Consider the following 6,035-nt stretch of genomic DNA (forward strand, 5'->3'; position numbering starts at 1 on the left):
TAACAGCCGAACCCAACCGCGTTTAGCCGACTGGAACGGAGTCGAACCGAACAAGCTCCGCCGAACCTCGCCGAGTTCGCCCGGTTTGGACCCTATAGCCGCGGCCGAACCAAGGCTCTGCTGCAGGTGTATTCGAGACATCTTTCCTCTTTGTTTGACAGAAGGAAGAGGGAAAAAAAAAAAAAAAAAAAAAAAAAAGAGGAAGAAAAAACGGGAGCAGTTCCGGGGCGGTCCCGGGGCGGTCCCGGGGCGGTGTGCGCCGTCACTGCCGCCTTCTCGGCGGGCGATTCCAAGGCGCTGTCGGGCTCTCTGCCGGCCGGTCGGCGGGCGGGCGGCCGGGACGCGATGGCGCTGTGCCCGGAGCTGGAGCGCTCGCTGTCGCTGCTGCAGCCGGGCGCCGACCGGGCCCAGCAGCAGCAGGAGCGGCGGGCGGACGCGGCCCCCACGCCCATGGTGTTCATGTGCGCCGGCTGCGGGCGCCCCGTGGGCGACACCCGCACCTGGGGTTCAGTGTCGAGGACAGCGGTCCCATCCTGCTGCGCAGTGAGTACCAGCGCTGCCACCCCCGTGCCGCCGCGGTCGCTGCCGCCGTGCCTCCTGCCCTGCCTCCCGCCGCAGCTGCGGCCGCCAGCGTCGCCGCGGACCCGGGGCGGAAGGGCTCCGAGCTCCCCGGAGAGTGCGGATGGTGAGGGCCGGGCCTGGCTGGACACAGTCCCGGGGGAGTCGGGGTTCCCGGCGCTGGGGACCGGCAAAGGGCCCGGAGCGCTCGTGTGGCCCGAGAGCCCCTGGAGCACTTATCTGGGGTGGGCTGTACAAGCCGCGTATGGCCTAAGGGAGAGGGATTTCTCACAAGGACATGTAGTGATGGACAAGGGAGGCAGCTTTAGATTAAATGTCGGGAAGAAATTTTTCCCTGCGAGGGCGGTGAGGCCGTGGTACAGGTTCCCCAGAGAAGCTGTGGCTGCCCCTGTGTCCCTGGAAGTGCCCAAGGCCAGGTTGGACGGGGCTTGGAACACCCTGGGATAGTGGAAGCTGTCCCTGCCCAGGGCCGGGGGTGGAATGGGGTGAGCTTGAAGGCCCCTTCCACAATTCAGCGATTCTGATGGTCTTGGTCTTGCTGAGGTTAGCCAGCCTGAGGAGCTGATGCAAATTCAGGCTAAAAGATGAGTGCTCATCATTTATACTGTGTAAAGCATGAATGAAAGGTTAAAAAAGTTCTAATGCATGATTTAAAATTTTTTTTTTTATTTTTAAGAAAAGGGATGGGGAGAGGTGCCTCCTTTTATTTTCTTCTGAATAAATGTTATTCCTTGCTTGCAGCATGGTAGAAACCCTACTCTGCTCTGGCTGCTCCAGGACCCTTGGCAGCAGATACATGCACGCCTCAAGGCATCTCGACTGCAAGAGGGATTTGTTCTGTGTCCGTACTGACTCTGTTGAAAGGTAAGTGCAGAATGTTTATGGGTCAGCCTGCCAGCTCCACTGCACTCACCAGGCATGGCACTGAGGGTGCTCCTGTTACATCTCTGGCAAGGCTGGAGGGAGCGTCCTCTGCTGCTCTGTCCCACGGTGGTTTTCTGTATTGGTGCTGTTGGCATCCCAGTGCTCAGCTGTAGGGAACATCACCTGTGTAAGGCACATCCTAGAAAAAGAACCAAAACAAACCAACCTGGCCTGCCTTTTGTGTGGGAAGTTGCATTCCAGCCCAGAAAATATCACCAGGTCCAGGGCACTAGAGGGTTCCTTCGCATTTGATTGGAAGAGTTCACAAACCAAGCACCAAAGAGGCCTGGCTGGAGCCTGTTAGGGGTCCGCATGATCAGCAGGGAGTGTGGCCAGAGGGGCTCGGGCAGGACTTGGGGTGGCTCTGCCCTGTGCTGGCCACATCTGCTCTGTCCTTGCTAAGATGGGCAAAGGCAACTCTGACAACTGAGTACGTGCTTGAGACTCTCACTCAGCTGTCTTAAAATCTGTCTAGAAAATGAAAGTGTGCTTGGGTTTAGTTGGTTTATAGCACTTCAAAGGGGTTATTAAAAACTGTATCCTCAATTAAGGCTCCGCACCAGAGTCCTTTTGTGCAGGCATTGTCCTAATAGACAGTGGTTGTTCATCTGGACTGGTTTTAATGTCTCTTTTTTTTTCTGAAGTTCCCATTTATTTTGCTGTATTGCTGTGGATATTCCCCTTGGTACTCTGGACAGGGTTTGGAGATTTTTTTCTTCATTCCACTGCTAGAGTACTTTTTTTATTGCATGGCAGTAAAATTCTCTCATGCACTAACTTGGCTGCAGAATGGCATTTTCTGGCAAAGGGATGCTGCTTCTGCCTGCCAGCACTGCACTGTTCTTGGTGTCTTGGTGCCATTTTCCACTGTATCCCGTATCCCCAGAATCCACGGCTGTCTCTCAGGGTTCTAAAGGAGTGCTGTATTTGGATTTTTGGCTTCAGTGTGGGAAGTGCATGATGTAACCTGTGGCATCTCAGCTCTAGGCCAGGAACCCTGGAAAAGCAATCTCTCATTCACGAGGAGCCGCTTACTCTTGAAAGCCCAGCTGTCTTGCAAGAGGTGCCGCACAGGGTGAGATTTAACCTTACATCATTCTTTGTTGAAATCACCTCTGAGAAATCTTAATATGCTTCAATGGTTTCTGCAGAACAGCTTATTCCACCCAGAGCAATTCAGTGCATTGTAACATGTACTGGACTGCTTCCTGTAATTGCTGTCTTGTGCTCTGCAAGACTTTTAGCCACTTTTCCTTCAGTTTTCTTGGTAGTTAGCATTTTCTGTTTATCAAGCACAGCATTAGGTTCCTATTTCTGTCTCAGAAATTTGATATGATGTTTCTAGTTAGTTCCGATTCACTTCTCTAGATCTTCATTTAACTTTTAGCCATGTTTCTTCTGCCTCCTGTGGAAATGGACTTAATGCTTTTGCTGTAACTTTATCTTGAAATATTAATCACAAATTAATCATGGTAAATCAAGTTGATGTTTTGCTCTACTAAAATCTTGTGACTGCAGGTAGGAAGAGTTGGGAGCGAACAGCCTGAGGAAGTGGACTGTGGAAGCTGAAGGTTGTCCAGCCAAAGCTGAGTGTGTGGCTCTGACACTGACCAAGGCTGGAAAGAGTTACTGTGTGGACAGAGAATGTTAGAGCCAGGTGAGCTTTCACAGGATGAAAGGAGCGAGGAGAGAATCGAATGGAAAGAATTGCTGAGATCAGGTTTGAGCCCTTTCTTTGGGTTTGGGATTTGTTTTGGTTTTTTTGTTACCCAACACTGCTTAGCATTACTACTGTGAGATTTAAAGTTTTCTCCAAAAACTCAGAATTAATTTCCCCACTCTGCCCCACTGGTAGGCACCGCATCTCTTAGAAAAGCTCCTACCCACCATCTTCACTGCCCCAGTTTGAAGTAGTGCTCCAGTTTAGCCCGTAGTAATGGGTCTTACATCCCTTTCTGTTCAGGTAACTACACCATTTTGTTATTGACATATCTGCCAGAGGAGCCTACATTACTCCAGTGTAATTTGTGAGGCAGTTTCTGCTCTAACAAGTTTTTGAATGCTGCTCAACTGCAAGAGAGCTCCTTCTGGATGTTTGAAGGTGACAGAAGAGATGGTCGCATCCCAGGAGCTTGATTTTGGAATGTTTAATGGAATTGGCCCAGTAGCTTTTACTTGTGGGCTTTGCAAGTCTGCCCACAGCAGGTCCAGCCTGTGCTTCAACTTAGAGCCCTCAGTGGGCAGGGAAATGGACCTTGGAGAGATTGTTACAGCTCTACTTAACGCTTTCTGAATTGGGATGATTTTCTGGAAGTAGGCTGTCCATTCTGACCCATTTTCTTCTCTCTCCTTGCAGACTGTAGCTGCTAAAAGGCTGAGGTGAGACCAGGATCTGCAAAATCTCTGACTCTCCATGTCTTCCCAAGGCTGAAGCCGTGTTTGCTGTCAATGACAACCCAGTGGAAGATGCTAAAGACTGAAAACTTTGGGGTTTTTCCCCTGAATCCCATGACACTCTCTGCAGCTGTGCCCTGCATATCTCTTAAAAGAGTTTCCGGCTTTAGAAGGGTTTTACCCTGTGCAATATTGATCTATAAGTCAATGAAAAAGAATCTTACTGTATCAATGTGATGTTACTTGGTTTGAGTTGTTTAATCAAAGCATATCATTGATAAGGGGTTTGAGAATCCCTTGGACGGCCCTTGGGGCTGGCAGCTCTGATTTATTTTCTCTTCATTCCTTTAATGTCGTTCAATTATTTCTTAAGCAATTACTGCAATTTGGATATCCAGTAAGGACAGCAGCATTCCCACTCTGCTGGATTGGGAAATCCAAGCCCAATTCCTTGGAGAGATTGAGGGGATGGGGAGCTGAGCCTCAGGCTGGGTTTTGACAGTGGGAATTCGGTGAGGAAGAAAGAAGAGAGATTTCCCCAAAAAGGGGTTTAGGCCAGTTCTGCTGGCTTTGGGTGCCTCTACCTCCCAAAAATCCTCCTGGTTCAACAGGACTTGAAGAAGCAGCAGGATGTGCTAGGGGCCTGTGCTGAGACCCCCAAACCCTGGTCAGGGAGGCTGGGAAGTGTCAGCTCCAGAGGAACACCAGAGAGGGGCTACGCTGGGACGCCTCAAATTGCAGCCAGAGATGCTGGGCACTGCTGCACCTTTGGGACACTGCAGCGAGGCTCCACTGCCTGATGCAGAGAGCTGTCCCATTATTGTTTGTCGGGCTTAGAAGCGGGCAGGTCATTCCAGCTGCACGGGTTGAAAAGCCCAGGGGAGCAGGTGGAGTCGCAGACGATCACACAGAAGCCAAGCTGGGAGAGGAAATGAGCTGTGCCACAGATTTCTTTTTCCCCAATGCCCCAGCACAGCCCCGGCTGCGGGCGGATCAAGAGCGGCTCGGCCCCAGTGCCCGGCCCGGAGCGGCTCCTGCCGCCCGCCGCCATCCCGGTCCCAGTCCCGGCCCCAACGCCGCCCCGGTGCTCCGGCCCCCAGACGCACAGCCCGCCCGCCGGGGGAGAGGCGGCTGCTCTCGGGACCCCCAGCCGACACCGAGAGGAGCCGAACGAGAAACCCCCAGTCCCACTCCCGGCTCTGCCTCAGTGCTCCGAGCTCCGCCCAGCCCGGGAGCAGCCCGGGCTGGGCTCCAGTGTGAGGGGGGGCCGGCCCGGGGGAGAGGGGCGGGGCCGGCTCGGGGGAGAGGGGCGGGGCCGGCTCGGGGGAGAGGGGCGGGGCCGGCCCGGAGGAGAGGGGCGGGGCCGGCCCGGAGGAGAGGGGCGGGGCCCGCTCGGAAGAGAGGGGCGGGGCCGGCCCGGAGGAGAGGGGCGGGGCCGCGGGCGATGGTCCCACCTACAACTCGGGCAGGGCGGGGAGGGCTCGGGGTGGGGCCGGGGCTCTGTGAGGCACTGCTGCAGATGTGGAAGTGTCTGAGCTGGAGATATGCAGAGAACATCTGAATTCCATACTTGCCCCTTGTGCAATGAAGAACTAAGTTGCACGCGAGGGGAGCAGTATTTATAAACTGTCTCCATATTTCCCTGTCATTCTGGCTGTTTGGATTTAGCCTGGGCTTATCAGCTAGATCATAAACAAGCCAACCCAGCTCCTGAACTCTCAATGAAATGCTTCTACAGACAGACAAGCTAGTAATGATTCCAAAGGAAAAATTGTAAATGAAGGCTAATGATTGCTGGGGAATTTCCTTAGGAACTTCCTTAGGAATGATGAACTTCACACACAGAATTTTGGAGGTGGAATCCAAATTTCAGCCTTGGGCACTTGCAGGAGAAGAGGGATCCTTATCCATAGCAAGGAAAGTCTGGTGCCCCAGTGTGTCAAGTGCTGACAGTGAACTGTCTAGGGAATGAGCAGCAAGTCCCCCCTGCCCTCACACTCAGAGCGGCAGCAGCCACAGGTGTCAGCTATGAGAATGATGAGGACAGGGAACAAAGACAGCTGGGTGCTGTAACGATGATGAGGGGGCGGGTCCTCCCGAGGCTGCTTTAAGAGGGGGTGCCTCAGCTCAGTTCCGCA

Source organism: Prinia subflava, unplaced genomic scaffold, assembly GCF_021018805.1.
Source record: "Prinia subflava isolate CZ2003 ecotype Zambia unplaced genomic scaffold, Cam_Psub_1.2 scaffold_68_NEW, whole genome shotgun sequence".
NCBI classification, from domain to species: Eukaryota; Metazoa; Chordata; class Aves; order Passeriformes; family Cisticolidae; genus Prinia; species Prinia subflava.